The 17,490-nt window shown below is 38.8% G+C and overlaps 1 long non-coding RNA gene across 1 annotated transcript in view; it reads left to right on the top strand.

The window, feature by feature from the left end:
- Positions 1-17,490, top strand: part of LOC138165726 (uncharacterized) — a 47,958-nt gene that overhangs the window by 14,646 nt on the left and 15,822 nt on the right. The window contains exon 2 of the long non-coding RNA XR_011169428.1: positions 10,256-10,390. This is a non-coding gene — a long non-coding RNA (uncharacterized lncRNA). The remainder of the gene's footprint in view (positions 1-10,255; positions 10,391-17,490) is intronic.

The following is a 17,490-nucleotide window of genomic DNA, read 5'->3' as shown; positions in this document are numbered from 1 at the left end:
CCTGCTGTGATGGAGACCAGGCCCCCAAAACAAAGAGATAAATTGGAGGCCCAGGAGTTAGTACAAAATACAACAGATAGTTGGAGTGTTGTACTGCTTTTTATATTTAGTATATTTACTACAAAATATTGAAAGACCTAAAGTAGATCTCTGGAAGGATATGGATGGGAATCTCATAGGGTAAGAAGGCATGGACTGTGTGACTCCTACCACCCACCTTGATGAAATCATCAGTTCCTCTAAACATTAAGGTGCATTTGCTGATTAAAGTGAGGTGTATATAATGATGATGATGATAATGATAGATATATAGCATTTATATAGCACTTTAAGATTTGCAAATCACTTTATATGTATTATCTCACTTTATCCTCACAACCACCCTGGGAGGTAGGTGCTATTATCATTCCCATTTTACAGGTGAGGAAATTGAAACTGAGAAGTGTAAGTCCCTTACCTAGGATCATATAGCTATTAAGTATCTGAGGCTAGATTTGAACTCAGTTCTGCCTGCCTCCAGGTCTGTGGAGGAAAAAAAATGATCATTGCTTTGCTTTGGATATAGGTAGGGAAAGAGACTAGTCCTGTAATTTCTTTGATGCAAAGGACTCCCAGGTTAGAGAATTTTGATCAGCTGAGGTTAGCACCTTCTTCTTACAACTTATAGTCTTGGAGAGTTGCCTAGAACACTGAGAATATAAGTGATATTTTAAAGATCACACAGCAAATGAGTGTTGAAGACAATACTTGTACTCTCTCGAAACACCTATTCTTGGTTTCAAAACTATCAACTATGCCGCATGACCTCTTGTAAACAGGAGGTGCTTAAAAAATGAATGAAAATATATGACATTCTTGGTTGTTAATACTTCGGTACTGCCTACATCCTCTTCACCCTATGTGATAGTAAAGGCAATTAAAGATTCCCCTGTATTGGCTTGGTTTTCAAATTGATTGTGTTAAAACCCAGAGCTTGTTAATCCCACCTGTGGGATGGACTTGTTAATGTGACAAGAAAGTCCTGAACTGGGAGGAGCTGGTGACATAGATTTGGAGAGACAAGAGAGAGGCAGAAGAACTTTTTGGAAGCAGTACCTCATGGAGGCAGAGAGAGAGACTGAGAAGGATTGCTGGGGGCCACTTTGAATTGCCCTGGACTTTTGAGACCTGCCCCCTGAGCTGCCAAGGACTGAGGAGACATGGCTGTTTTGCTGGTACTTTGTCTGTCTGTTTTGATGTTGTTTTGCCAGATTTGTCCACTGGTGAAAGACCCTCCTGTTGAAGAAGTCCTGGAACCTGGCTGTTGGCTAAGAAGCCCTGAGACTGTCCTGCAGACAGAGAGTGAATACTATCCACTGGTGAAGGACAGTGCTGTTGTTGCAGGGGTCTGGGAACCTTTCTGTTGGTTCATAGAGACTGTCCTGCAGACAGAGAATGAATGCTGTCCACTGGTGAAGGGCAGTGCTGTTGTTGCAGGGGTCTGGAGACTGTCCTGCAGACAGAGTGAATACTGTCCACTGGTGAAGGACAGTGCTGTTGTTGCAGGGGTCTAGGAACCTTTCTGTTGGTTCAGAAGCCCTGAAGAAAGATTTTCTTGTTGTATGTTTACAGAAATCCTGGGAGAGGGTTTTGCTAATGTTTTCAGAGGTTCTAGGACTGTTCTACAGACAGAGGATGAATTAATGAAGGGACTGGCAATGTATCTTGTGGCCTTGCTAAGCCTTGTCTCCCCAGGAACTAAGATTGCTGAGAACTTGCCTAGGGTCAAGATGAAGAAAAGACCTCCATTTGGGTATTAAGTGCTGTGCTTAGACTTGATGTAACTCTGGGGTAGATTCAATTGTGATCCAGGGGTGGGGAACTTTTGACCTTTTTGTGTTCTATGGTTGAACAAGTGAATGTACTTTACTTAGATTGGAAACTAATCTCCATTTGAGAAGAGGGGCTTTGTGGTGGACTAAATGAAGGTACAGCCTAGGGGTGGAGAAGTATTTAGAACAGGGACTTTGTAATTGATTGAATGATTGGAAGGTCCAGGGGTGGGATAGTGCTTGGAGATTATTTAATCATACTTAGTAAATGCTGTATTTGGAATGATGTCATGTTTTGATCTTCTCTGTTCTTGGTTTGTCACTGAATAAAATGGAGAGCACCTATGCTGGTATTCTGAACCTTGGGAAGTTGCCTTTCCTTGGCATTACAGTACACCCTAAAATATGTAGAGCTGATAGAATCATACATTCTGTTTGAGTAGAACAAATCCAGAATTGTAAATCAGGCTTTGATGCAAACTCAAGCTGTACCTAAAACTTTCAGAGACAGTATGGAAGATTAGAAAAAAGACTGACTGGAGGAAGAGGACCAGTCTTCAGATCACCACTTGATGCTTCCTATCTATGTAAATCACTCAACCTACCTGGACCTTAGTTTCTTCATCAGTAAAATATGGAGGGCAAATTACATGGCCTCTGAGGTCCCTTCCAGTTCTAAAACTTTATTATTGTTATTGCGGTTATGCAATTTTACAATCTCATTGTAATTCTGTGTCACTATACAGATGGAACCTGTACCTTTTATGTCATTAATTCTTCATAAGAAAAAGAAGTCTACCAAGTGGGTGATATTTGCATTATATATTTTAAAAAAGACTTGCAATAATATGACACTTTTGTATTTTAAACCCCATAGTCATACTTAAGCAAGACATACAGATACTATATATGAACTTTAGGTAAAAGGATTTTGAGTTAAGTTATTTTTAAAAAATCATTTGTTGAGTTAATGTGAGAAATAGTTAAACTAATATTTTGTTAGCCATAAAACAAAAACAAAAAACCAAACTTATGTGATGTTAAGTTTAGGTAATAGTCTAAAAAAAGAGTCTTTTGTGGCTGTAAGTAGTAGACAGGTAGCTGGCTACATCTCTTTTTTGCTTTTGCCAAGGATTAGGGACTGGAGGACATTCTTTCTCTTATTTGGGACTTACAAAGGTAGTGTTCTCTGATCATTTGTTTCTCCCCTTATATTACATTGTTATATCAGTTGCATATACTAAAACCAGTCTTCTCAAGTGTGATGAAAATAATTTTTACTAGAGCAATGAGAACAATACAGAAACAGACTATTGACAAGTTAGGCAATTACAGGTTAATAGAATAAGACATAGCCTGGATTTACAACCATTTATTGATTGCTTTTGAGTCCCTTGACTCTCGTTATCATCACTTCCTGAAAATAGCCTGTTCTCACTCTGGGACCCATGCCCAGTTATCCAAAAAGTTCTCTCAGTCTCTTGGTCTGAGCCTACTGTTTGGCTGCTTGAGAAATCTAAGTCCTTTTTAGTCTAGATTTTCATTTCCTCAAACTAAAACTCTCCTGTCTTTAAAAATTTTCTTACATTTCCAGTTTCTATTTCTAACCCAGGATGCTTAACTCTTCTCAAAAGCCTGTGGGGCAGATTCCCATTGTTGTTCATATCAAGGAAGTCATTCTTCAAAGAGAAAACTGAGAGATGACCCTGTTTATCAAAATCAAAATCATCTACTAATGATGTGTAACCCATTTATACACAATGCAATGCAGTTCACCCCATGGCTAAAAGGCCCATTTTGGTGGTTTCTAAAAAGTCATTATATTACAGGATTAACAAATACCAATTCTGTTTTAGCCACTTTGATGAGATTTACATCAGAACTGCCCTTTTTTTGAGTATCTACCAAGCAGGGAATAGTTCAGTTTTTAAGGAAACAGTATTTCACCATTCAAGATATATTCTTACCAAAACAACAGGGTTTTGCTGCTGGCATATCAAAGGAAGGTATACTGTCTAGGTGGGTGGAGACCAATGACCTTGGTTTCTTAGTCTGACAGATTGTGTAGGTGGTATTAGGTATATAATTAATGGCACTGCCAGAGTCACCCGACTGACTCATTCTCCGGTTTTCTGTAATCTACAGAGAGCAGTGGGCTCTTGCAAATGACAGATAGGTAGAAAGATGGATGAATAGAAAGATGACTGGATGGATAGAGAGAACATTTATTAAACACTTATTATATCCCAGGCACTATTCTAAAAACCTTGAGGATACCAATACAAACAAGACAGTTCCTCCCTTCAAGGAATAAGAAATAAATGGGAACTGGAAGGGGGAGGGTAGTATTGGTCAGCATGGCTGGAAACTGTGACCAGGAAGTAGGAAGTGGATTAGAGACTTGTTTTTGGGCAAATGAAATGAAAACTTACCTGTCAGAATTCAATTCCAGGGGTAGAGTCCAAGGTTCTGGTGTGTGTTTTTATGTGGGGGCAGGGGGAAGGAAAAGAAGTAGATGATAGCTGGAGTGAAGGCAACATGGTATAGAATGGTGGTCTGGATGTGGTATGAAGCTTTGGTTCTAAGAGAAGGCACAAGCTCATCTAACAGAGCCTGGTGTCCCAGTGGAGTCCAAGGTTCTAATGGGAGGGGGATAAGTATATGACTGCAGTGTTGGTAGCATAGTTTGAAATAATGTACTTAATGAATTGAGTAATTCATTAACCAGTTAGAGTGAATTATATATATGTATATATACATATATATATATGATAGATGTAAATATACATACATACACACATATATATGACCAACAGGGGGCAGTACCCTTGGGCCACACAGTAGTTACTGTCATAGGAAAGGGCTTTATTGACTTTCCAAATGGCTTCAGTTTCTCTCACTGTTCTGACTATATAATATCCTTCTACCCTTTCCTACCATTCTGGCTTTCCTAAGAGAATGGACAATTCATTCCAGGTTCTATGTATTGTTGATTGTGCCCAGAACTTACACATTTCCTAATCAATAATATCTTGAAATTGCATCAACAATTAAGAACCACGTTCAAAAAACAAAACAGTCTGGGTATGTCATGGTATGTTTCTATATATATATGTTTCATATATTCATGAACAATATTACCTATTTCATTTGTATATTTGTTTATGTGATAGACAACAGGGCTCTCGTTGGCAACTGCCAATCACATTACATTCACATTATATTTTTAGAGATTCTGACGTCATGCTGTAATTTTGGCTCCAGTCATGCAAAGACAGTCCTACCCTTAAGGAATTCACATTCTATAGGGAGTGACAATTTGTGTATATATATATGTATATATACGTATATATACATACACACAGACACACACACATATATATATGTACATGCAAAGTACATACAAGGTAAAGACAAGGGATTTTTTTGGGGAAGATACTAGCAGTTGAAGGGAATCAGGAAAGACCTTGTGTGGAACATCAAGTCAAGTCAATAAGCATTTATTATATGCTTACTATGCACCAGACACTATGCTAAGTTCTGGGAATGCGAATATAAGTAGAAAGAAAGACAATCCCTCAAGGACCTTACATTCTAATGGTTGAAGACAAGACATAAAAACAAACTAGAAAGGGGGTAGGGATGAAGGTACTTGATGCAGGAGCATTGTAGAGAAAGTCTGGTAGGAGAGTCAGGAATGTTGCCTGGAGAGGAAGCTGGGAGAGAAATGAAGACATGGGTGGCTTCAACATCCCATTAAAATGAAGGTTTTGGGAGGAACCAGATAATCAGAAGGAGAGGCCAGAGGGATGGAGGGAGAGATAAGTGTTTAACAAATAGCTCTCAGAAAAAGTGTATGCATGATATGCTTTTAAGCTTAAATTGCCTCCATAGAAGCATCTGGTTGTGTAGTACCCATGTAGAACATGCGTCCTAGAATCAGGAAGATCTTAGTTCAAATCCTGCCTCAGATTTACTTACTCTGTGACACTTAAGCTCTGTTTATCCTAGTTTCCCAAAATATAAAATGGGAATTAATAATAGGACCAACCCTGAAGGATTGTTGTGTGGACAAATGAGATGATATGTGTAAAAGTACTTAATGTAATGCCTGATCCATAGTAGGACTCTGTAACTGCTTATTTCCTTCCCTTATTAATATTTCTTCATTATTTCCTTAAGTCCAGATAGTCAACAAAACAATAAATCAAGTTCTTATTTGTAGCATTTGTAAAATTTTAACTATTGGCTATAGCCAGTATGAGTTGGCTCAAGCATACCACTAAGTAGAAGCTGCTTCTTATATGTGAAGTCCGGGGTTGGCATGAGCTCCAGGATATAGAAGTTCAGTCCAAGAGGAGAGTCATGAGTGCAGCATAGAATGGAATGAAAACTAACCTCAGATGGTATTTGAGCTGAGTTCTAGAGGAAATTGGGTAGCTATGGGAGGTGCAGTGGACAAAGTACTGGGCCTGGAGTCAGGAGGACTCCTCTCTGTGAGCTCCAATCTGACCTCAGACACTTACTAGATGCATGACCCCAGGAGTTTCCTCATCTATAAAATGAGCTAGAGAAGGAAATGGCAAACCTTCCTGTAGCTTTTCCAAGAAAATACCAGATGGGGTCACAAAGAGTCATAATTGAATAATGACTGAGCAACAATAGCAAGCAGAGGAAATACTATAGACCCTAAGGGATGACAGTGAGGAGGAAGTGTATTACAGGCATTAGGGAAAGTCCACGCAAAGGGGCTTTAATTCATGATGACTTACTTTTCCAGAAGCAGAAAATAGTATTGAGTGAATTATTTTTCTTTTTATGTACAATTTAGGTTTTATTTATAACATATTTCCATTTTTACCTATTTTCATAATTTAAATAATTCTAAAAGACTAGTTTTTTTTCTTTTTCTTCTTTTTTTCTTTTTCAAATCAAATGCTTTATTAACTTCTGGTTTATATCATTCATTTCCGCCAGATTTTGAGTTACAAATTTTCTCCCTGTTTTTCCCTTACCCACTTCCCCAAAATAGTGATCCCACTGGATATTCCCTCCTCCAATCTTCTCTCTTCTATATCTTCTCCCCTACCCCCTTCGACTTTCCAGTAGTGCACAGTGGCTCTCTATGCCCCAGTGCCTGTATATCTTATTTTCCAGTTACATGTAAAAATAATATTAATAATAGTATATATATTTTTAAACATTTGATTTTAAAACTTTGAATTCCAGATTCATTCCCTTCGTCCCTTGTCACCCACCCTTACTGGGAAGATAAGCAATTCAGTATAGGTTGTACATATGTAACTATGCAAAATATTTCCATAGTGGATATATTGTAAAAGATTGACTATATTTCACTCCCTCCTATCCCACCTCCCACTTGTTCTATTCTCTACTTTGATGCTGTCCCTTTTCAAAAGTGGGTGCTTCCAACTTCCCTCCCCCCCAGCCTGCCCTCCCTTCCATCATCTCCCCTCTCATCTCCTTTCCCCCTACTCTCCTGTAGGGTGAGGTACTCTATTTAGTGTGTATGTCATTCCCTCCCTAAGCCAAATCCAATGAGAATAAGGTTGACCCATTCCATTTTGCCTTCGTGTTCTTCCCCTCCATTGTAACCATTTTCCCTTGCCTCTTCAATATGAGATAGTTTACCCCATTCTGTCTCTCCCCATCTCCTCTCATTATATTCCTCTCTACCCTCTTAATTTCACCTTTTAAGTATCATCCCTTACAGTTAAATTGGTCCTGTGCCCTCTATCTATGTATACCTGTACATATATATACACACATTCACATATGTATTGATATGTACATATACCCTCCTATATAGATATATATGTATATATTTCTATTCCCTTCAACTATTTTCATACTGAGAAAGGTTTCATCAGTTACAATTATCGTTTTTTCCATGTAGAAATGCAAATAGTTCAACTTTGATAAGTTCCTTATGATTTCTTTTCCCTGTTTACTTTCTCATGCTTCTCTTGCTTCTTGTATCTATTGTATCTTGTATATATGTTTCTATTCAACTCTGGATTTTTCATCAAGAATGATTGAAAGTCCTCTATTCCATTGAATGACTATATTTTCCCCTGAAACATGATACTCAGTTTTGCTGGGTAGGTGATTCTTAGTTTTAATCCCAGCTCCTTTGAGAATATCTGGAATATCATATTCTAAGCCCTTCAATCCCTCATAGTAGAAGCTGCCAGATCCTATGTTATCCTGATTGTGTTTTCACAATATTCAAATTGTTTCTTCCTGGTTGCTTGTAATATTCTCTCCTTGACCTGGGAATTCCGGAACCTGGCTATAATATTCCTAGGAGTTTTCTTTTTGGGATCTTTTTCAGGAGGTGGATTCTTTCAACCTCTATTTTGTCCTCTGTCAGTTTTCCTTGAGAATTTCTTGAAGGATGATTTCTAGGTTCTTTTTTTGATCATGGCTTTCAGGTAGTCCAATAATTTTAAAATTATCTCTCCTGGATCTATTTTTCAGGTCAGTGGTTTTTCCAATGAGATATTTCATATTGCCTTCTATTTTTTCATTTGTTTGGATCTGTTTAATAGTATCTTGATTTCTCATAAAATCACTAGCTTCCATTTGCTCCAATCTAATTCTGAAGGAATGATTCTCTTCAGTCAGCTTTTGAGATTCTTTTTCCATCTGGCAAATTCAGCTTTTTAAGGCATTCTTCTCCCCATTGCCTTTTTGAGCCTCTTTTGCCATTTGAGTTAGTCTAATTTTTTTAGGTGTTATTTTCTTCAGTCAGGTTGTTGACTCTCATTTCATAATTTTCTTGCATCGTTCTCATTTCTCTTCCCAATTTTTCCTCCACTTCTCTTATTTTGGTTTTCAAAATCCTTCTTAAGGTCCTCTGTGGCCTGTAACCAGCTTGTATTTTTCTTTGAAGCTTTTGGTACAGGAGTTCTGACTTTACTGTCTTCCTCCTGTTCCATGCTTTGATCCTTTTTGTCCCCAAAATAGGAGTCTAATGTTGGATTCTTCTGTTTGCTTTGCTCACCTCCCCTCGTTTACTCATGTTGCCAGTCAATTACTTGACTTTTGAGCTTTTTGCCACAGTAGAACTCTGCTACAAGATGGGAGCTTTGTACCAAATACTGGGATTTTCTCAGCTGCCAAAGGTATTAGTTAGGTGCCCTCTCTGAAGCCTCTATATGCTCTGGCAAGCTGGTCACACACCCCAGGATCTCCACCCTAGACCGCAATCCAGATCCAAGTAGGTTAAAGCAAGAGCAATTACCCCTCAGACTGGTCACTTGGTCCCCCTACAATCTGCAGGCCAGGAGCTGAAGCAGCCACATGTGGCTGGGGCTGCAGGGCCGTGGGGCCTCAGCTGCTTCTCGCCCCAGGGGTAAAAAATGACTGCACTCCCAACTACTGGATCCCAAAGTCCACACTACACTGACCTCTCACTTTGTCTTTAGCGTCTCTGTGTTGATAATTCTGGAAACTGCCACAGCTGCTGGTGATCTGAAATCCCTCCAGCTGGTGGTTTGTCAGCCCTGGGGCTAAAACCTCCGGCTCACTTGGGGCTGGGCTCAGCTCCCAGAGGGCTGACTGCTCCCTGCTGGCCTGCCAGGCTGTCCTCAGCGGGAGGTTAGCTTCTCTGTATCATTTTGTGGGTTCTGTAACTCCAAAGTTTCTTCAGAGTAACCTTTTACATGAATTGGGGGAGGTGGAAGCTGGAGCCCCAGGGAAGTCCTGTTTTCTACTCTGCCATCTTGACTCCACCCTGAATCATTCTTTTTCTTTGAAAATTATGGGCACAGAATTACAGTATGTCAGACACAGAAAGGGAACTTAGAAATTGTCTAGTTCAGTAGTTCTCAAGCTTTTGGGTCTCAAGGCCCAACTTAAAAATGTTGACCTAGATAACTTTTATTTGTGTTATATCTATTGATATTAACCATATTAGCAATTAAAATGGATAAAATTTTAAATGTTTATTAATTTAAAATAATAGTAATAAACCCATTACATGTTAATATAAATATTGTATTTTTAATGAAAAATACTGTTTTCAAAAAATTGAATTAGAAGAGTGATATTTTATATATGTATTCAGCAAAGCTCCTTAATGTTTGGCTTCATTAAAGGAAGCTCAATTCTTATATCTGCTTCTTCATTCAGTCTGTTGTGGTAAGCAGTTTTGATTGAAGTGTATGAAAAAAATCTAACCTTACCGAGATAATGTAGCTGGAAAAGGGAGAAATATTTTGACACTCTTTTTAGTTAATTATAAATATTCTTCTTTGATTTTATACCAAAACTCAAAAATTGGTCATTTCTTGTTGTTATTTGTCCATCATTTTTGAAGAGGACCAGTGACATTATGCATTCGTGTCTAGACTTGCAAGTGAATTGGATTTAAGTAAGAAAGAGTTGCACAAAATCATTAGTCTCACTCTCTCTTCTAGAGTCATCAAAGTCCAGTGACAAGACAAAAGTCAAGAAGACTGGCAATGGCCCAGGATGCATTGGATGACTTTGTCATTTTCAATATCTGACCAGGCTCTGTGCACTCCACAGCTCCTGTTTCATCTGCCTTCATGGTAATTAGAACAATTGTCACCCACCCATTCCATTGGGGGAAGTCTTCTCGTGTTTGGGGTAGGCAAACTCCTAACTCACTGATGTGTTTGAGGCCCTTTAATTACCTTCAACCTGTTTTAGCCCTTTTGCTTAGACAATTTACTGGAGTATGACCACTGCACATGTTATAGCTTCAGTGAGAATGAGTGCCAAGTAGACACCAAAGATAAATGAGCAGCCCCGAAAACTCTAGGGTTAGAGTTAGTGTTAGAGCATGCATTTAGGATTAGGGTTAGGGTTAATTTTAGCAAGGTGTATCAGCAAGCACCCCAGTGTCCCCAGGGTGGCTGCCAACACAGGTTCTTAGATCTGCTTTGTTAAAGGAAAGCAACTCAAAATGGGTTAACAAGCTTACTTTAATCAGTCAAATATGTGTCGTTTACCTAGCTCAGGGGAAAAATGTCAGCACCCTGAACTTCAGAGTATATAGACAGAATGATCAAGGCAGGGAAACAGATCAAGTAGACAGGTTTCCAAACTGTCCAACCATTACATCTATACCAAATCAATATCTGGGTTTTTCAAAGCTGGGGGGCTCTCAACAATGGCTTCCTAGAGTCTCATCTGATCAAATCACAGAACACTTCTCAAAGTGAGACCCAAAGCAAAGCCTCACATCAGGGATTATATAGCCTTCTCCTGGGTCAGAGAATGTAACCACCCTCTTGACCCACTGCCCAATCACACAGCATCAAGGTGTGGGCATTCCTGAAAACCCAGCCTCCTGCCACAGGCTCCATGTGACCACATTCAGCCTATTAGGAGGCAGAGTATATTTTCAAATCAAGGAAGGTTCTCAGAGTCTCTTAAGCCAATCAAAGGGCCTAGGGGCAGGGAAGATCTTTAAATTTGCATTTCCATTACATTCAGCCCCAGTTCTCAAAAGTCCTGGGCAATTCAAAGTGGCCCTTGGCAATCCTCTCAGTCTCTCTCTGCCTCCAAGGTGCTGCTTTCAAAAAGTTCTTCTGCTTCTCTCTTTTCTTGTATCTCTCTAAATTTAAGTCACCAGCTCCTCCCAGTCCAGCCCTCTCTTTTCACATCAACAAGTCCATCTCACAAGTGAGATTCACAAGCTCTGGGTTTTAACATAATCAAACCAAAAACCAAGCCAATGCAGGGGGATCTTTAAATTCCATTACTATTACACAAGGGTTGGCAAGCCCTTACACCAGAGGTGCTAATTCTCTTTGAATACCCCATACATCCCTTGTGTTTGTATATATAGAGCTTAGTCCAGTGCCTAGCACATAGTAAGTGATTAGTCAATGATTGTTGGAGGACTTTCACTGTGAGAATGAGGGGAGGTTGCAATATTTAGAAAAAACAACAACAACATTCTACTTGTAGTCCAATAGTACTGGAAAAATTATGTTCTATTGAAAAATCTGAACTATCTGCCCATGACATGGAAAAGTATGTCAGAGCAATTCATTGTGGGGAATCTTTTTAACTGTATGGACTTATTTTAGTCCAATGCTTAGCTGTTGTTCTAGGAAGTTGTTTTATATTTCCTTTCAGAAATTGTGGAAACCCAACTCTCGAATAAAGGTAGGTTCTGCTGGATTTGCTAAAACTCTTAAAATAATTCATCCTTAGATGTGGGATTCTTCTACCTAACAATAGCACCAGAGTACTCACTTTACAGGAAAAAATGCTAACAAAAGCTGCAAAGGTATTGCAGGCCCAACATTTTTTTTTTACTACTTCTATCACTCTGAGCCTTCAAGGACAGTAAATTTTAAATAAGACACCTAAACTTTACATGGAAGTGAAACTTAAATTTAAATGACCAAATATGTTTTATTCATAAAGATAAAAAGGTCTGGGGCATCTAGGTGGTGCAGTGACCATTCCTGGAGTCAGGAGGACCTGAATTCAAATTCAACCTCAGACACTTGACAATTAGTCACAGTGTGACCTTGGGCAAGTCACTTAACCCCAATTGCCTCACCTCCCCCCTCAAAACAAAAGGTGTACTACTAATAGGAAAATGAATTTGTTCCCACTTTAATAGGAAGCCAATATTCTGACCTGTAATTGGTCCCTGATTTTCAAAACCATGAGGTATCTTTAGGAGGCCCTAGGGATTGGCATTAGAAGACGAGGGCAAAGAAGAGAAGCCTGGATGTGGAGTTAGAGGACCTGGATTTGAATCCTACTTCTGTCTCTTATTGCCTTGTGAGCAAGTCACAACCTCTCTAGAACTGGGCTTCCTCAACTGTAAAACAAAGTCAAATGAGATATCCTCTGAGGTCTCTTACTACTCTGAATCTACAGTCCTATAAGCTTGACACTATTTCCCAGTAAACCTTGCTGTCAAGTCAGGAAGCATTTATTAAACACCTACTATGTGCTAAGGCAGTTCAAAAAGTGCCCACTCACTTGCTGTAATCAATTATCTGTTAATAGTTTGCCTCCTTGGAATAGTTCAAAAAACATGCTTGGTTTCTTGGGGTCCTTACTCTGATGGAATCTTATTTAGACCTTTTACCTCATTCCAGCTCATTTTGAACCACCCTTGCTGGATTTAATTTTTCTAAGATTATAAAAATGTTGTCTTGCTCAGCCACGCAGAACTGTGACACTGATCACATTCATTTGTGTTTGAATTCTCTTTCCCTGTGCTAAATAGAGCAAGAAATAAAGAAGAGCATCTTAGATAAGTTGGGGTTGTAAAGCACTAAATCAGTTCTTCACCTTCATCAGTTCTTCTGATAGCTTACACTCTTTAGCTTGAAAATTGCCTGTTCATATCCTCTGGTCACTGACCTTTTTGGGGAATGGCTATTGTCATTATATATTTGTATCAATTCCCTATTTATATCTTGTATATCAGTACTTTAACAGAGACATCTGGTACAAAGTTTTTAACAGCTGGTCATTCAATAAGTATTTAATAAGCCCCTACTGTGTGCCAAGCACTGTAGTAAGTAAGAGCTGGGGATGCAAGAAGAGGCAAAAGACAGACCCTCTTCTCACAGATCTCACAATCTAAAGTTAATGGTTTTTGTTCTAATTCCAACTTTATTGGTTGCTTGTGCAAAAGCTTTTCAACAAAATAATCAAAAGTATTCATTGTTTTCTAGGATGATCTCTACACCATATTCAGTTAAGAATTATCCCTCTAGCCATAGTTGTGAAAAATAAATCCTTCCTCTCTCTTCTAATACGTTTATGATATCACCTTTCATTTTTAGGTCATATATCAATTAGGAGCTTATTTATGGTATTATGATATAAGATGTTGTTATAGAATATAATTTCTGCCAGAATGTTTTCCAATTTTTTGCTTTTTGTTTTTCCAAGTAGATAATGTTTATAATAGTAATTAATGTCTCTGGGTTTAATGAACACTATGCAACTATGTCCCATTGATTCTGAGTCTTGATTACCTAATCTGATCCACTGACAAAATAAATCATATTTTCATCAATGGGGAATGGCTGAATTATGGTATATAAATATGATGGCATTTTTCTGTCCTGTAAGAAAAGATGATTATAAAGTATTTAGAAAAACTTGAGAAGACTTGTATGAACTGATACAGAAAAAAATAAGCAAAATCAGGAAATTGATCAACAGTATAACAACAATTAAAGATAAATAACTTTGAAAGACTTTAGAATTCTGAGCCAAGGCTTTGGAATTTGTTAAAATTCAATAATATGGAATCACCGTTGCTCCTTTGATCTGAATTTTGTTGATTTTTAATGTTGTCTTTTTGTAGTTTGGCTTCTTACCTCCTTACTCGACCAAAAATTTAAATTTTCTATTTATCAGCATTCTCTTAATTGCCTAATCTAATGGTCTTTTTTCACTCCTTATCCTTCTTGACCTCTCTGCTGCATTTGACACTGGGCTTTCTCCCCCTGTTTGTGTAGCACTATTATCTCCTGGTTCTCCTGCCTGTCTGAATGCACCTTCACATTCTCATTTGCTAATTCATCATCCATAGCATGTTCCTTAACTGTTGTTATTCTCAAAGGCTCTGTCTTGGGCACCTTGTCTCTTCTACCTCTATACCCTTTCTCTTGGTGTGACCTCAGAGCTTTTGGGTTTAAATTTTTTCTCTGCAGATTACTCACAGACCTATATCTCTAGTCCCAGTCTTTCTCCTGAGCCTCAGACCCACAATCACGAACTGTCTTGGACATTTCAAACTGAATGTCTTGGAGACATCTCAAATTCATTGTATTCAAAACTGAACCTCATTATCGCTCTCCTCCAGACCCACTGTCTTCCAGACTTTCTTATTTCTGTTGAAGACACCATCATTCTTTCAGTCTCCCAGGTTCATAACCTCAGCATTTTCCTCCATCCTCATTTTTCTTTGCCTCATATACATAATCTATTGCTAGATTTTGCTGTTTCTATCTCCATCACTCACACCTGACCCTATTCTATTTGTATAGCCAACACCTTAGTTTTCTTAATTATTTCCCCTGCCTGAAGTTCCTTCCCACTTGTGGATAAAGCACTGCATTTGGAGTCAGGGAGACCCAGGTTCATGTTCCTCCTCAGATACTAGCAAGTCTCTGCCCCTCAGTTCTTCAATGAGGGGATGGAACTCACTGGCCTCTGAAGTCCCTTTTAACTCCAAATCTGTGATCCACCTTGCACACAGGTGCCAGATTTTTCTTAGGTACAGATCCAAACATGTTACTCCCCAATTCAGTAAACTGCAATGACTCCCTGTTACCTTAGGATAAAATAAATATTCCTCTGTCAGACATTTAAAGCCCTTTACACCCGAGTCCTAACCTATCTTCCCAGACTCATTATGCAGTACTCCCCCAAATCCTGCCAAACTGGTCTTCTCTCTATTCCTCATGCATGGCTCTCCATCTTCTGTCTCTGTGTCTTTGCTTTCACTGTCCCTCCTTCCTTGGAATGTATTTCCTACTTATTTCCACCTCATCGGATCCCTTCCTTGCTTTAACACACAACACATATGCCACTTAAATTTTTTTAAATTTTGATCTTAAACCAATAAAATAATAGAAAAGAAAAAAGATTATATGTGAAACTATGAATATTACATATTGATTGATTTTTCTTGAAATTATATGATAAATTCAACTTGTAACTATCATCAAGCTGTTTTGTTTGTGCATTTCTAACGAAAACTTCAGTGATCCTTTCCTTTTCTTTTTCCCAGTCATTTTCAAATTGAGGGGAAAAAAGAAAAAAAAACTCCTAACAAATCTCACTTCCCACCTTCCACATGATGGAAGTGTTACCTGATCTCCCAGGTATTGGTAGCCTCCCTTACCTTTGTTTTTATGTTGTGTATAGTTGCATGTGTGTGTATATGCTTATATATGTACAAATTACCTCATTCCTTGGAATGGAAGCTCCTTGAAAGCAGGGATCTTTGTATTTGCATCCTAAAGGACTAGCACACTACCTGGCTTATATAGTAATAGACTGAATAAATATTTGTCGGTGTATTAGCCAATTAGTATTAACCACTACTTATTTCTAGGTGGGGCAAGAGCACCGGGCATGTTGTCAGGAAGACTCATCTTCCTGAGTTCATATTTAATCTTAGACACTTACTAACTGTATGACCCTGTGCACGTTACTTAACTGTTTGACTCAGTTTCTTAATCTGTAAAATGTGTTGGAGAACGAAATGGCAAACCACTTCTGTATAACTTTTGCCAAGAAAACCCAAAATGGGGCCGTGAAGAGGCCGAGTAGCAACAAGTTCTTGGTTGTTTCTTAAAGGTTGGTTGCATGGTGGAATCTGTAACGGCATCAATGGACTCTTCGTACTGTTACATTAAAGTCCACTGGTCTGTCTGTGGTGCAGTGGGTACAGCACTAGGCCTGGAGACCTGGACTCTGGAATACCTGGGCTTCAAGCTTGGTCTCAGACACTTACTAGTGTGACCTTAACCTCCGTTTGCCTCAGTTTCCTCATCTATAAAGTGGGGAAAATAGTAGCACCAATCTTCCAGGGTTGCTTTGAGGATCAAATGAAATCATTGTGAAGTCCTTAGCATGGTGCCTGGCACACATTAAGCTCTAGATAAATGTTATTATCTCTTACTCAGGCATGATTTGGTAACATCATTGTTGGTCATTTAGAAAATAACAATTCATGGATGCAAATGTTGACACATTTCATTACACAATATCAAAAAGTTACATTTGTTAATATCCACTTATCTTATTAGAAACATCTTTGAGTATTGGAAAGCTGTCAAGCTCATTCTGGTGGATATAAATTTTGCAAAATTTTCATTTTCACTTGAAAACTTGAATTTTGTCATAGGCAATAAATAGATATTTGTTTTTCCCTTGAAGTGACAGACTCAATTTTCCAGAAAATATCTGCCAAATACCCAAATTTGAATAACCCATAGTTTGTGGGTCAGACATTCCTTTTTTTTTTTGGAGGAGGGAAGGCAAGGCAATTGGAGTTAAGTGACTTGCCCAAGGTCACACAGCTAGTCAGTGTCAAGTGTCTGAGGCCGGATTTGAACTTAGGTCCTCCTGACTCCAGGCCTGGTGCTTTATTCACTGCACCACCTAGCTGCCCCTGTCAGACATTCTTTCAAGAAAGAACAGTGTTCTATGGAAAAAGTTGTTGATTCACCTTGTAAGTCACATATACACAAAAGGCTTTTCCTTTAGATAGTTCCCTATCTGGCCAAGCTCTAAAATCTGCCTGCTTTAGCTACCTTCATGTCTTTTGGAACAAATTGTGCAATTGTTCTCATCCATCCATTCTGCCCTAGGAAGTCCTCACATACTTGGGGTAGACATCCTCCTAACTCACCAAATAATTTGAGGCCTGCTAGTTACCTTCAACCTGGTTTAGCCTAATGGATTGTAGTCACTATGCATGCTACAGTTTCTTGGAGACAGAGGGGAGAGTTGGGTGGCAAGTGGATCCAAAGGTGGATGAGCAGCCCTGAAAAGGGCCTGGCAAATTCTCACACCAGAGGTGCCAGTCCTCCCTGAATGCAAACATCAAAGATGACAAAGTCATCCACTGCATCCCTGGCCATTGATGACCCTGGAAGAGAGAATGAGACTGATGATTTTGTAC

This window comes from Petaurus breviceps, unplaced genomic scaffold (genome assembly GCF_028583685.1).
Source record: "Petaurus breviceps papuanus isolate PSGF00001 unplaced genomic scaffold, PetGlider_PUasm1.0 214, whole genome shotgun sequence".
In the NCBI taxonomy this organism is placed as follows: Eukaryota; Metazoa; Chordata; class Mammalia; order Diprotodontia; family Petauridae; genus Petaurus; species Petaurus breviceps.
This window is presented reverse-complemented; position numbering and strand designations above follow the sequence as displayed.